Consider the following 16,285-nt stretch of genomic DNA (forward strand, 5'->3'; position numbering starts at 1 on the left):
AGGTCTTATGGCGACGATGGGATAGGAAAGGACAAGGAGTTGGAAGGAAGCGGCCATGGCCTTAATTAAGGTACAGCCCCAGCATTTGACTGGTGTGAAAATGAAAAACCACGGAAAACCATTTTCAGGGCTGCCGATAGTGGGATTCGAACCTACTATCTCCCGGATGCAAGCTCACAGCCGCGCGCCTGTACGCGCACGGCCAACTCGCCCGGTAGCAAATATTTTATGTTCGTTATTGATGATGTTGGTGGTGAATATCCAACCCTTGTCCCTTTTCGCTATCGGGTCGGTTATGCAGTGAGATGAACCTTCATAGCGAGATTTTACGACTGGTGGCCCTTCCTGACATCAATATCATCGGAAGAGTTAATGAGATGAAATGAACGATTCAAGAACTGGAAAAGAAACCCATGAAAAGCAGCTCGATGTGTTCTGGGTGATTTCCGACGAAAGAGTAGCGTTACAAAAATGTTGCAAAGTTTGAGCTGCGAAGACGTGGGATAAAGGAGACGAGCTGCTCGACTAAGCGGAAGTTTCCGAGCTGTCAGTGGAGAGATGGCGTGCAATGACATTGATAGACGAAGGATTTTGAATGGTGTCTGTAAAAATAGGGAAGATCACAATCTGAAGATAAATTTGGAGTTCAAGAGGACAAATTGGGGTAAATATTCGTTTATAGAAATAGGAATTGGGGGTTGGAATAACTTACCAAGGGAGATGTTCAATAAATATCCAATTTCTTTGCAGTCATTTAAGAAAAGGCTAGGAAAACAACTGATAAGGAATCTGCCACCTGGACGACTGGCCTCAATACAGATCAGTAGTGATTGATTGCTTGCTTGCTTGCTTGCTTGATTGATTGATTCATTGCTTGCTTGCTTGCTTGCTTGCTTGCTTGCTTGCTTGCTTGCTTGCTTGCTTGCTTGATTGATTGATTGATTGATTGATTGATTGATTGATTGATTGATTGATTGATTGATTGATTGATTGATTGATTGATTGATTGATTGATTGATTGATTGATTGACGTGATATATGACAGTAGGAAGGGAGAGGATGAAACTCGGTGCCGGCACATAGCCAACTCTTGTCGAATAGCATCAAAAGGTGAGCTCAAGACATTTACGTCTCATTCCGACGGACGAATCACCATCAACACTGCGGTGAGGTTCGGAATTGAATTCAGGCTTTTGGCACCTTGCCAGGCAACACTTTGATGGTGAAAAAGTTTTCCACGTTCGGAATTCGAGCCAGCTGACCATGGTGTCACACCACATAGACTTGACGCTTTAAAAATCATGACGGGCTGGTAATGATGATGATAATGTTATTGTTATTATTATACATTAATAAGTTCACAATTTCTAGGACTTACGTTTTGTAGCTACCGAAGACCGCAGTATATTGACTGAAATCGAGTTGTAAGTTCGCAGGAGGAACAATTATCATATCCCTCCGTTTTCACGCTTTCCTGCTACACAGGAATGGACGATGGGTTGCATCACGAGGGGAACCCAGTATGTTTAACGACCCTTTTTCCTAGAAACTTTGCTCCGTGCAAGAGGGGTCGAAATAAACGAACACATGTTTCGGCTTATCCGTAGACACTCGACCCTTTCCGAGCAAATGACAGTCGAAGTTTCCGATATGCTTTGCCTGCCTGTTAGCTCGTAGGAAGTTCAACCGATGCGCTGGCGCAGTGGTTCTCACCGCTACGTCACACTTTTGCACCCTGTGCTCAAATTCCCATGAATTGTGCATTTTTACTTCATTTAATTACGTTTGTCCATTGAGGATTACTACACGAATGGTTTTGTTCGATGTATTTCGAAATATTATCCTTTTTCTCCTACTAATATTTTGTTTACTAAATGAATTTTAAATCATCAATTCTTGTACACTTATTGCACAGCAAAGGGCTATGACGACTAGACGCGATCCAATAAAAATCCACACATTGATTTATAATCATTTGCAAGCCCCATTTTCGGAAAAATGAAAAAAGTATTTCCAACACGTGAAATCTTCATTAATGTTAACAATGTTTCTTTCCCGAGTGACATTCTCACCCAGAAATATAACTGTGGCAAATGTGCCTTATGGTGAGCGAAATGCCTATGTTTCGAATGTTTCTACGATAGGAATCATCCAAGGAAATGCGCCTTATCTCCTTGAAGCCTTAATATACTAATGAACTTACAAAACAGTGTAATCCCTGAAAAATACCAAATGTGTATAATAAATAAATAATCCAGAGACCAGAAAGTAAACAGAAATACATACAACAAGAATTGTTTGTCAATAAATTCAAAATTGAAACATTATAAGACTGTAGTCCAACCAGAAATAACTTATGGAAGGGAAACATTATTTAAACTAAGGCAAATGAATAACATAGACACAATTTTGAAAATAGAAATAAGAATATTAAGAACATGCATTAATAGGAAGTACCAAAAATAAGCACCAGTATGTTAGGAAATAGAACCTATAACGGATTTCATAAGAAAGAAGAAAATATCATTCTTTGGTCTTCTGTTGAGAACACCTCAAGACAGGTTAATACGCAGAATTCTGGAGAAGCTTTGGAAACATTAACAACAAGCTGTCTGGATAAAAGAAATAAAAAAGAAAACATAAAAGAATAAGACATAACACTGGAGGATTTAAACAATACATCAAAGCAAATAAATTGAAGAAATGTAAAATTAGATTCCTACCAAAAATTGATAAAAGAGAAACAACTAAAAGGGTATTTCCAGAAGAACAACGGAAAGGGAGATCTGATAGAATGAAGAAATACTGGAAGAACAGAAAGGAAAAAAACCGTAAAACAACATAGAAGACCAGACAGAAATTGACTACAGTGGTCCAATGCGGCCGCAAAAGTGCAGTAATAATCATAATACATAACATTCATTATGAAATCCAGTTGTAATATAACAGTCAACATAACGCCCTTGTATACACTAAATTGATAAGGAATATTCGTGTAGTAATTCTCAATAAGTAGATGAATGAAAGAAAAAGGAATGTTTGGGATTTAAACACGGGGCGCAAAAGCGTGAAGCCGTGGTGATAACCACTGCACCAACGTGTCAGTTGACCTTGTTGCGCTCTGATAGTCATATAAAGCACGTCGGAAACTGTAGAGTACTTACCTATAAGCCGAAAGATGTGTTCGCTTATTTCGAGCCCTCATTCACTGAGAGAAGTTTCTGGGAAATCGGGTCGTCACACATGGCGTGTTCCCGTCGTCAGTATATCATAGGCCTATAGCTGAAGCAACAGACATGAAAATAACAGGAATGTTTGTTCGTTAAAACAGGTGAGGAATAAAGACAGGATAGCTATCGCATTTAAGCAATCACCGTTCGTGATGACATCTTGCGGGATGTGATTTCCTAAGGAAATTATGGGAAGTTAGAAAGATCGTAAAATATTACGGTATCAGGTAAAGTGAATGCAATGTTAGTTTGATTTAGAGTCGTATAACGTTCCCCGAACAGTTTATTCAAGACTCCACGTTATTTACCTTTCTCGTCGAGCCTTCACATCGCTCCAATTCACAACATCCCGCACTGCTGGCCGTCATACAACTGGACATTGCAAGCTTCCTATCACCTGCTCACGTGTCATCGCTAGACTCCGGATTATTAGGTACTGATAGGTTAGAATGCAAACATACTTAAGCCAGTAACGAGTATACCCTACACTGTAGAACGGTTATGCTATGGTATTTGCATAGATATTAGGGGTACAGCCCATAGAACTCCTTGAATTTATTCTACTCTTCCTACATTATGGTACAACGGGTTGCATGACACTTCCTACAAACCAAATTACTTTGCATTCTACCACCTAAAAATCCGAGGTATAGTCATCACTGTGTCAGTGGTTTATCTTTATTATTAGAATTCACAGGAGGGCATTTGTTGACCAAAAGACTTTTATTACTCGCCTCAATTGAGACATGTACATTCCGTCCTTGAGGGAGAGGGGCGGGCCACTTAGAAGGTGACGCCTTCTCTCTGGCCAGGAGATTTGACGGGTTTACGGGTTTGCAGGGATAGGGTGATGGGTGGTAAGGTTTGGCTTCGTTGAGAGTATTTAATACCTCTCACTGTTTTATTTCCTTTAACTGGTTACAGTTTATATTATACAGTTGATATTAATATTGTCTGGATGAGAGGTACATGAACAAGTTAACAATACGCCTTACAGAGTTCATAAAAATTATCTACAATGCAATATATGCAAGAGGTATTAGTTTAGTGGTTATATACAGGTTGAGCTATAGCATGTTACATTTTACGGTACAATTAGTTTCTACTGCAAAAATAATTTTAAAAAATATGCATATTTCGTTACAATGTAGTCATACGGAGTTCATTATATTATATACTACAATATATACAGATTTTACTTGTTTCTTCTTCAAATGAAAATCCACAGCCTGGTTCCAGCCATTCGACTGGGTCAGGAATGCAATGAATGAAGCCCCATCTAGGGACGAGGTTAGGAATTGTGCCGGCTGCCGAAGCCCGTCGCACTCCTCTGGGTCAGTGATTAATGACTGACGGATGAAATGAAATTATATTGGAGAGTGTTTCTGGAATGAAAGATGACAGAGAAAACCGGAGTACACGGAGAAATACCTGTCCCGCCCCCGCTTTGTCCAGCACATCTCACATGGAGTGATCGGGATTTGAACCACGGAAAGCAGCGGTGAGAGGACGTCGCGCTGCCGCCTGAGCCACGGAGGTCCCACTTGTTTCTTCTTCAAATGAAATCAAAATTAAAGCTCATTTGTTACTGTTTATAAAATAAAATAAATAAATAAATATTTAGTTGCAGTGAAGTTACAGTATATACAGGATTGTTTGCTTACAAAGTCGAACATAAAATCTATATAATTATATAAAATAGCTTGTCCCGACCGACCGACCGACCGACCGACCGACCGACCGACCGACCGACCGACCGACCGACCGACCGACCGACCGACCGACCGACCGACCGACCGACCGACCGACCGACCGACCGACCGACCGACCGACCGACCGACCGACCGACCGACCGACCGACCGACCGACCGACCGACCGACCGACCGACCGACCGACCGACCGACCGACCGACCGACCGACCGACCGACCGACCGACCGACCGACCGACCGACCGACCGACCGACCGACCGACCGACCGACCGACCGACCGACCGACCGACCGACCGACCGACCGACCGACCGACCGACCGACCGACCGACCGACCGACCGACCGACCGACCGACCGACCGACCGACCGACCGACCGACCGACCGACCGACCGACCGACTGACACTACTGGACATAATGAAATGAAATTTTGGGGATATATTCATATTAAGATGTAGGTGCTCCCTAAGAGAGGATTTTTTGGATATTCCGTCGCTAAGGGGGTGAAAAGGGGGGGAGTGAGATTTTAAAATGAGTGTATCTATATCTCAGTACTTTAAAAGTTTACAAATGTGAAAATTGGTATTTAGAATCTTCTTTAAAAATAAGGAAACACGTATTTTTTTGTTTTCAGAAAATCCCAATAGGACGGGTGAAAAGGGGCGAAAAAGCGGTTGAATGCCTTTAATCATGATACCGGTACTTACATCTTAGAAACTGAAAATATTACAGACCTGAAAATTGGTACTTTTGATCTCTTTTAAAAATAAAGAAACACGTATTTTTATGTTTTTGGAAAATCCAATTAGTGGGAGGGTGAAAAGGAAGTTGAATTTTTAAAATGGGTGTATCTATATCTCAAAACTTTGAAAGTTTACAGATGTCAAAATTGGTATTTAGAATATTCTTTAAAAATAAGGAAACACGTATTTTTTGTTTTCAGAAAATCCCAATAGGACGGGTGAAAAGGGGCGAATAGGGGGTTGAATGCCTTTAATCACGATACCGGTACTTATATATCAGAAACTGCAGATATTACAGACCTGAAAGTTGGTACTTTTGATTTCCTTTCAAAATAAAGGAACACGTATTTTCTGTTTTCTGTAAATCCGATTAGGAGGGGTGTAAAAGGGTGAATAATGGCTTGAATGCCTTTAATGAGGATACATATATCTCAGAAACTGAAGATATTACAGAACTGAAAACTTGTATATGGGATCTCCTTTAAAAATAAAGAAACATTATTTTGTGTTTGTTTTTGGAAAATCCAATTAATGGCGGTTAAACAGGAGTGACATATTAGGGTGAATTTTTTGAAAGACTATATCTACAGAATATCTGAGAAACGTAGAATGTTACAGACGTAAAAAGTGGTATTTGGAATCTCCTGTAAATGTAAAGAAACATAGGTGATTTGTTTTTGGAAACTCCTCTTAAGGGGAACTAAAAAGGGGGTGAAATTTTAAAATGAGAATTTCTTCAGTATATCTAAAAAAACATGTTACAGAAGTGAAAAATGGTGTTTTTAAAACGTGTATTTTTAGTTTTCGGAAATACCACTTGGGTGGAAAGGGGGGGGGGGTAAAAGTGACTGAAAGTGGTGTTGCATTCTTTTAATTAGGCTACTGTTATCTCAAAAATGAAGATGTTACAGACGTGAAATTTGATATTTGGAATCTGCTTTAAAAGTAAAGGAACACGTATTCTCGGAAAATCCTATGAATGGGGGAAGGGGTGAAAGATTTGAAAAATTGACTTAATTGTATGAGAATACTTACATCTAATAAAAACTAAAGTTGTTAAGGCCTACAGACGTGAAAATTTGTATTTGGATCTCCTATGAATGGGGGAAGGGGTGAAAGATTTGAAAAATTGACTTAATTGTATGAGAATACTTACATCTAATAAAAACTAAAGTTGTTAAGGCCTACAGACGTGAAAATTTGTATTTGGATCTCCTTTAGAAACAAAGAAAATCCTTTTAGGAGGGGGGGAAATCATCTTGGGGGGCGGGAGTCAAAAGGTGTTGAATTCCTTTCATGAGGACACACAAATCAAAAACTGAAGAAGTTACAGTCGTGATAATTGGTATTTAGAAGATCCTTTACTATTAAAGAAACAAGTATTTTTTTTCGGAAAATTCACTTAGGGGGTGGGGGAGGATTATGAAAGTGAAAAAGTGAATTATTTTAATCTCAAAACTGAACGTAATAGACATGAACATCGGTGTTTGGAATCTCCTTTAAACATATAGAAACACGCCTTCTTTTAGTTTTCCTTGCGGGGGGGGGGGGGGGGGTAAATAAACTTAACGGCGGTGGGGTGTAAAAGGAGGTGAGACCCATTGATTTTACTGTTCATTATGTATTTATAAGGAGCCTCCGTTGCTCAGGCGGCAGCGAGCCGGCCTCTCACAGCTGGGTTCCGTGGTTCAAATCCTGGTCTCTCCATGTGACATTCGTGCTGGATAAAACGGAGGCGGGACAGGTTTTCTCCGGATACTCCGGTTTTGCCTGTCATCATTCATTCCAGCAACACTGTCCAAAATAATTTAATTTCATTTGTCATCCATTAATCATTGCCCCAGAGGAGTGCGAGAGCTTTTGGCTGCCGGCACAATTCCTATCGCCGCCGCTAGATGGGGGCTTTATTCATTCCATTCCTGACCCTGCCGAATGACTGGAAACAGGCTGTAGATTTTCGATGTACTTATTCTGATCATAAACCGATCATTTTTAATCTTTCCTGGGTTCGTTTTCAAGAGCCATCTTTTCCTTCGGAGAACGTTCTTAGATTACAGTAGATTTTCCTGGCATATAAATAACAATTTAAACACATTTAAAATAAACGATAGGAATGAGATTGAACGTTCAATTTTTCACCTCTATAATAAGGTCAATAATGCACGGAAGTATGTCATTCTTATGGCCAGAAATCCCGCACACTTGCCTACGCGCGACAATGGTGCTGGTCACATTCTCAACAATGACCAAGGCAGCAGATGTAATTTACCGCCAAGTAGCGGTCTTGCAACTTGCTGTGGGGTCTAGAACATTGATAATAATAATAATATAATAATAATAATCATCATCATCATGTTCTGGACCGTCGTCAAAATGTGCGGACCAAGCTGGAAACGGGTCCTGGACGGGTAATGACTGCGATTTCTGTCCGGCCGCAGGTGCAGTACCGCCAAGGCACCCATATTAAAAATGCTTATAGGAAAAGATGGCAAAGATTTAGGGAGCCAACTGACCTAGCCCGGGAAGTACGAAATCGATTGCTGGAAAGAAAGATTGAAAAATAGGAGAAAACATACCGTAATCTATTAGAAAACGAGTCAGAACACGTATTTTGGCGGATTCTCTCAGAAAACGAGTCAGATCGCGAATTTCGGCGGATTATATGTAAAACAATAAGAATTCAATTCTAAATTTCAGTATAATACCGTAGCGAAGCACGGGTTTCTTGCTAGTAAAGTAAATAAGAATGAAACGTACTACATATTTGGTTGCAGTGAACGAATTGTTATAAACAAGATTGTTAGTTTCTACACCGGTATTTAATTCTTGTGTGCAGTGTTGACGCTGTTACTGCATTACCGATGAGCACACAGAGCGAGAGGTCATCTGATACAGAGTGTGGGGGATCATGACTAATGAAGGGGGAATGGTGAAGGAACGAGTGAGAATTGTTATATTGACTCCCTCTACTCAAGAGATCGTATATTGCCTTTTCTTCGTGCAAAGAATGAATGTGTGCTGTGATTGAATTTTTCATGTACACCTTTAGAAAACTGAAACATCCTGATGACTGACAGGTGGAACTATCTGAGAATTATTCTCCGTCAATACTTGATATACTTTTTCACCAAATGGTGATGGTTCTCCTTTTATTCCGGGTTTTTGCTTTTCCAGAAGAATTCTTAGCTTCCCATTCCTGCCTGTGTCCCTTCCTTTCATTTTATTTTATTGGGCTCTTTCCTCTTTCAGGTGTTATAACTTGTTCAACTTTGTTAGATTGTGTTTTTGATGTTTACTTTCTCAAAGACACTCTGGTTTGTTATCTAACTTCTTGTGGATTTTTAAGATCAGTGTTCCTTCGCCTTTTAAGGCTTTAAATCAGGTTGTTGTTATTCACTGTTTGGAACTTGTCGGTCCTCCCTCTTTTCTGTTTGTATTTTGCTTATTTAATATAAATTTGTTACCAATCTTGATTTAAGATTCTCATTACTATATACCTACCTCGTAGACCTCTTAGTATACACATGCTTCCTTGACCTGTTTGCGTCATATCTCTATATTATTTATTTATTTATTTATGCGATTGTTCCCCTTAAGGAGAGCGATTGCACTTGAATACAGAATGTCATCTTCGGGCGTTTTTCCTCTTTTTTTCCTAAAATCTCGTCATCCTCTCTGAATGCTTCCTCTTCCGCTCCTCTGTCCTCTTTTTCCCAGGTTGTCGTGAAATTCTTGACTCAAAGTTTACATTTGTGATTTCATGTCAGCACTCGGTGCGGTCCTCGAGATTCGCTATGTTGATCTGTTGTAGGTCCCTCTTTTAGCCATTCCGTACCGCATTTACTCTTTGTTACGATGTTGTGTAGTTTCTTTGCCGTTCTGAAGTTGTCCATTCTGTAAATGTGTGTGTAAAACTTTGCTCGGCGTTTTTTGATTTCATCCGTAATGATGTTTATATTTTCATAGAGATCGTTCTGCGGTCTCTTCATCCAGATGCCATTTATTTACACTGCCCCATAAATCTTCAGAAAATTTTTTCGTTCCTCTTATTATTATTATTATTATTATTATTATTATTATTATTATTATTATTATTATTATATGCCTTTGCTAGTGAGATGTAGTGTTTACAGTGCACTATATCTTCTGGTATGGGCTAGAATAAATTTGTTACTTTCATTGACATGTCTCAGTCTCATCCTTGGCTTTGAGAATTTGAAAGTGACTGAGGTATGAGCGATGCTAGTAATACCATTCCTTATGCAGCCAGTCCCTGTTATGAATGGTATGAAAATATCACTCATAGGGTCGGCTGGTGCGTGCATTTCAGTGGGCTTGTCAGACTGATATGTGAGCAACTGGCTGAGTGAGGAAAGCAACGGGAAACTACCTCACTCCACATTTCCCTAGTACGCCTCTTCAGTGATGCCTAGGTCATCTATGACAGCTGTTGGCATAGCTATGGAGGATGAAATCGGCCTTCGGGCTGAATACCCAACATACATTATTATTATTATTATTATTATTATTATTATTATTATTATTATTTACAAAATGCGTTTTATAAAAGTCAAACATTACAGTCTCCTCTTCACCATTCCGAGAGATTATAGAATAGTGAAGTGATCGATTTTGAGTGTGCAAGGTCTGCAGACTTTCCTTCTACATTTTCAAAAGAAACTCCTATTCTTATTTCATGGTTTTATACACTCCTATCAATGAAGGAAGGTTTCATTTTCTTTCAACAATAGCCCATAAAACTTCCGTATTTCTTTTCAACACAAATAAAAATGGAGGAAAGTAATCAAGACCGGAGAAAGAAGGTGACAAGAAAGCAATACAAAAGAAATAGAGATGAAACGGTAGCTCGTTGAAGGAGCGGTGAATGGAATGAACGTGTTTTCTTTTTCTCCTTGCTCTTTGACAGTTCTACAATACTTCTTACATCATCCTTGTCCTGAAATATTAATACGTAAGCCTAGCCTATTTGTTGGAAGAATATCAGTTCAGAAGGGGGTAAGAATGCTTTCAAAGTAAATGTATAGATTTATATATCCTGTTAGATTTCACAGGGGGATTCAAAATTTAGTTCGAAACGCTTAAAGGTGTGAAAAAAATTAAATTCGCATAAGGAAAATTTAAATTATTATTGCTTCCGATTGAGAAAATTAAGTAAATACAGGTAGTTCAGTCGTAAGGAAACTAGTGCTTCTTCCCAATGTGAATTGAAATCGTCAGTTGGAAACCGTACCTCTGTAAGACGCTGGTCGGGAGAATACCGTTGTGATGCCACACTTTTAAGACGAGATGTGCACGAAATCATTCAAAACAAATATTTATATTTTATCTGAAATTGTTAGCTTGTTATAATGGGAATCTAGTCCTAAAGGGACTGGTTGAATTCAGTACCTAAGTGCACTTGAAAATTTTCAATTCCTAGCACGCGTGCGCCTTCCTCGCCCACTTTTTCATGCATTGCTATTTTTCATCATCGATAAACTCTTGTCGTCTGTTTAGTACGGCAGTTGACAATATCACACTTAGGAGTAATAGAGAAGGCTGTGAAGCATCATTTCTGATTGGTCAAGCATGACTTGAGAGGAACAGTGCAAGTTTTCGTGTTCTGAAATTCAGCTATCATTTCTTAGACTTATTTTCCCGCTACAAATGTACCTTTATCTCCTGAACTTCTAAAGATACCAATCTGAAACCAGATAAAGAGTAATGTGTAAATTTATTTTTCTCCTTGCTCTTTGACAGTTCTACAATACTTCTTGCATCATCCTTGTCCTGAAATATTAATACGTAAGCCTAGCCTATTTGTTTCATATATATAAGTGTTTTTGTGAACTCTACAAATTCAAAAGAATTTATTTTTAAAAGATCGAAATAGGCATGAAATTAAAATCGCCCTCAGCCATTAAATCGCCAAGTTCCTAAAGATCACTAAACAAAATGTACAACGTCCAGGACCTTAGCGTTGATGTGGAGAAAGTACGTCAATAGGACTAAAATTCAAATTTGAAAAAATACATTTTCAAAGCTTTTTATCTCAAATTAATTAATATTTGTAGCTAAGAACAATATATTTTAAACCAGCGTGCAAAGTTTCATGATTGTAAATCAAATAGTGTCTGAGTTACAGGGAATTTACCGTATCACCGCATTTAATTTTTTAAAGCTTTCATTTCATTCCCTGAAGGGGTACGGCGAGCCTCTTAGAGTGGCACGTCCTATTTTAGATCAAGAAGATTTGCAGAGATGATTTGACTTGCGGAAATGTGAGGGGTAGTGGCCGTGGCCTATAAAAGGAATTATCCTGTCATTCGCCTTAGTGGGGGAGAGTAGGAAACCACGGAAAAACATTCTCGACTGTGGGTTACAGCCCTTCCATCTCCCGAATGTAGAGATGTAAGGGTAGAGAAAACTAGCCGCTGTTAAGCGAAATTCTACGCAATTCAATTGACACCACTACTACTATTCTTGTTACAAGTTTTTATTGATGTTGATCCGGTTCGGTTTCGAAGTGGCGGGTATGTTGTTACGTAATTTTGTTAATTAGAACCCGGATGTTCCGGCTGTAATAGGTTAGAATGAAAACGTACTAAAGCAAGCAACAAATATACTCTACCCGAACAACAGTTCTGCTATGAGATTTGCATAAATATTGGGGTTCCGGCCTATTAGAACCCCTACAATATATGTTACTCTCGCTACACTATGGAAGAGCGGGTAGCTAACACATACTAAACATCCGGGCTCTATAACTATAAACTATGACTTTATGAAATAATTGGTGATATGTACTTTTTTATTTGTGCATACGAATAGGTTTTACACAAGTTGTGACATTACGTTTACTAGCATTTTATTTGTAAAATTCAGGATCTCTGTCGTAACACACAGTACGTGTGTTGATGTTCTTGTGAATATATATATGACTTAATTAAAAATAAAGTGTTCTGTCTCAAATCATTAATGATATTACACAAAAATGTTTAGTGAAGAATGAATTTGTAATTTAATGAACGATTTTAAGTGTTCTCTCTTGAAAGAATCTCTGATTTAATGAAAACAACATTTTTAAATTATTAGGTTTACAATTTACTTCACGTCGCACCGATACAGATAGACTTTATTTCGACGATGGGATATGAAAGGGCTAGAAGTGGGAAGGAAGTGACCGTGGCCATAAATAACGCACAACCCCAGAATTTGCCTGCTGTGAAAATTGGAAGCCACGGAAAACCATCATCAGGACAGGTGGTATTGAGGATTGAATGAACTATTTTATTGCTGAATCTTAGATGAATCTGTGATTTAATTAAGGCCATTGAAGTACTAACTCTTGAATTAAAAATGATTTAATGGAAACGATGTATTTGCACACTCTTTAAAACAAACTCTCAAATGATATTTAGACTTATGTATTTATCCTTGAGTAAATCACATTGTTATTGTCACACCCGTGTATGTCCTCGAGGTGACATTATTATATCGATCAGACTGTACGTGTCGGCTTTGGGTGTTTGGCCGTGTTCTCGGTCTGTATGTTCTGCTCCGTCCATGAGATCATTTACTACTGTAACATGCTAATGAATCAAAGGGCTTCCTCTTCAGCTATTGACGTGTGAAGTTAGAGACAGCTAGGAGGAATTAAGTGCCAGTAATTGGAGTGTATGTGTGTGTATCAGTATAGTGTACAGGAAGGAAGGTAAACAGTAGTGCAAAGTGCGAGAGAATGAAATGAACGTAATGTTTCTATTGGTTTATACGACGTATAGAGGATTGAAATATACATTTTGATACATTTGCAAACGTATACATTGGTACTAATTATAGACTCTTATGTCTTTCATGGTTTAATTTGTAAACCTGTGAATACAGTCAGGGTGATTTATGTAAACCGGGTGGTATTCAAAACGACCCGGTTTCCATCTGATAGTGTAGGAAGTAAAATTTAAGACTTCGCAATACTGGGAATCTCCAATCGAGCACCATATTGCTTGTGTAATTTGGCTTGATAAGGAGTGCCGACAGCTGACGCGACACATACACTTAAGAAAATGGAAACTGCAACACGATGAAGGCATTGGTCGTTTGTGCTGATTTTCAAGATATGGAACGATGCTATGTAGGCATATAAACGATCAAAGTTTCAGACCCATTGGATTGTTGCTACAGGTCTCCCCAGGTGATTCGTCACGGAGGAATTAACTCCAGTATACGGACTCTGGTGTAGCGTAGTTGACTTGCAGTCTGTGCAGTGAAGTGTTCCCCGTCAAACATGCCTCGACGACAGAGAAGAGCACGCTATCAACAATTGTCGCCGTTTGAGAGGGCTCGGATAATCGGGCTGTGTGAGGCTGGATTATCGCTAAGGACTGTCGCTGCACGTGTTGGCCGACAGGCATCTACGGTACAACGTGTATTGCAGCAGTGGTCAAATGAAGGTACCCACACTCGTAGACCTGGCACAGGCCCAGCGTGACGGACAACTGTGAGAGAGAATCTCCGCATCATTCGGATGTCCCGGATGGAACCCCATGCAACAGCAGCGCAAATTTGAGCAGCTGTGGCATTCCACGTTACACAACAAACAGTTGATAATCGCCTGCGTGCAGCTGGCTTACGAGCCCGTGTCCCTGCAGAAGGTGTTCCATTGACCCCACAACAGCGACGTGTAAGGCTGGCCTAGTGTCGAGAAAGATCGACGTGGGTCGACGAATGGAATAGGGTCGTCTTTAGTGATGAATCGCGCTTCTGTCTTTCCCGCAGTGATCGCCGGCATCGTGTGCGCCGACGTACCGGGGAAAGGGGCCGCCCAGATCTTATTGTCGAGAGGCACACAGGGCCAACACCTAAGCATTATGGTCTGGGGAGCTATTGGCTTTAATGTGAAATCACAATTAGTGCTTGTTGAGGGCACTATGACTGCTCGACAGTACGTTGATAGGGTACGCAATCCAGTGGTTGTCCCTATGATGGCGAACATTGCTAATGGGATGTTTCAGCAGGACAATGCCCCGGTTCATACTGCACGCATCTCTAGAGAAGCTCTCCGCGACATCACAACCTTAGAATGGTCCGCCAGATCCCCGGACCTCAGTCCTATTGAGCATGTGTGGGACATGATGGGTCGACAACTGGCCAACCGTCCTCAGCCACCCACAACTCTGGAACAACTGACCTGTGCAGTGCAGCAAGCATGGGCCACAATTCCTCAGGAAGCGATCCAGGGCCTTATTGACTCCATGCCTCGACGAATTCATCGATGTATTGCAGCTCGTGGTGGGCACATCCTGTATTGATTGTTGTCCAAACTTGCGGTCAGAGGGACCTGAAGGCGTAATCAACGAATCACAACCAAACACTCGTCCTGCATGTTCAATGGCAACAATGTAACACCACTCTTTCTGGGTGGTGCAATTTCCATTTTCTTCAGTGTACTTCGCTCTCTCGTTCAGTTCGCTAGTGACTATTGGACTTTTTAAGGTGTGTTATAAGGTTATTATCACGATGGTCAAATACATTACAGCGCAGAGAATATTTTTGGTGGAGTGCTATTTGCAAAAGAAGAAGAAACCAGTTGAAAGGTGCCTTCGAAAAATCCGTATACAGTTTGCCGGTTTGACAGTATCATCAAAAACGTTACGTGTAACAACATTTTCACACGTGTCGTAGTATTGGTTCCGTAACTGATGAGAAAAGACAGCGAAGAAAAACAGTCCTCACACAGGAGATGTTAGAAGATACATGGCCAAGACTGCAAGTCAGCCAACATAAATCACTTCGAAGAGTAGCTCAGAAACTGTTATTTCACATTCGACAGCACGTAATGCAACAAAATGATTGCATTTTCGAACTGACTGGTCTCATTCAGTCAATAATATAGCCCCCTACAGATATCATTTCAAGAAGACGATTTTGCACTTGGTTAATGAATAGTGTTCACGACGGTATCATAGACGCCCAGGAGAGTTTCGGTTTACTCGGTCTGTCATCTAGTAGGCCTAGAGTAAAAAAGGACATCGAAATAGATGAGCAGACAGCCAGATGGCGACAAATTGAAATGTCTGCACGCGGTAGCTGAGGCCATACGATTATTATTATTATTATTATTATTATTATTATTATTATTATTATTATTATTACGCGAGTATTGATGATACGAACTTTATTATTTATTTATTTATTTATTTATTTATTTATTTATTTATTTATTTATTTATTTATTTATTTATTTATTTATTTATTTATTTATTTGCCCTGAGCACGTACTGTATATAGCTGGTGAGTTCAGTTCCGCTTAGTTTCTGTAGACGTAATCACGCCTCTTCTTTGAGACATTTACATCTGCTCACCACTGCGGGCACTGCGCTCGCTATCCCCGCTTCTCTGGGCTCCTCTTTCTCGGTACTCCACTACGAAGTCTTAAATCATACACTCTGTACATAGGAAGATGGATTGCTTTCTAAATATGAAGAAACTCTGATAGATTCCCTTACTAATATTTGCCAACCTAATGCAAGTTATTCATTGTTGGATGCCAATTATTTCCTTAGTTCTGATGCTTGCTGGCTTACTTGTTGATATACCCTGA

The sequence above is a fragment of the Anabrus simplex genome, chromosome X, assembly GCF_040414725.1.
Source record: "Anabrus simplex isolate iqAnaSimp1 chromosome X, ASM4041472v1, whole genome shotgun sequence".
NCBI classification, from domain to species: Eukaryota; Metazoa; Arthropoda; class Insecta; order Orthoptera; family Tettigoniidae; genus Anabrus; species Anabrus simplex.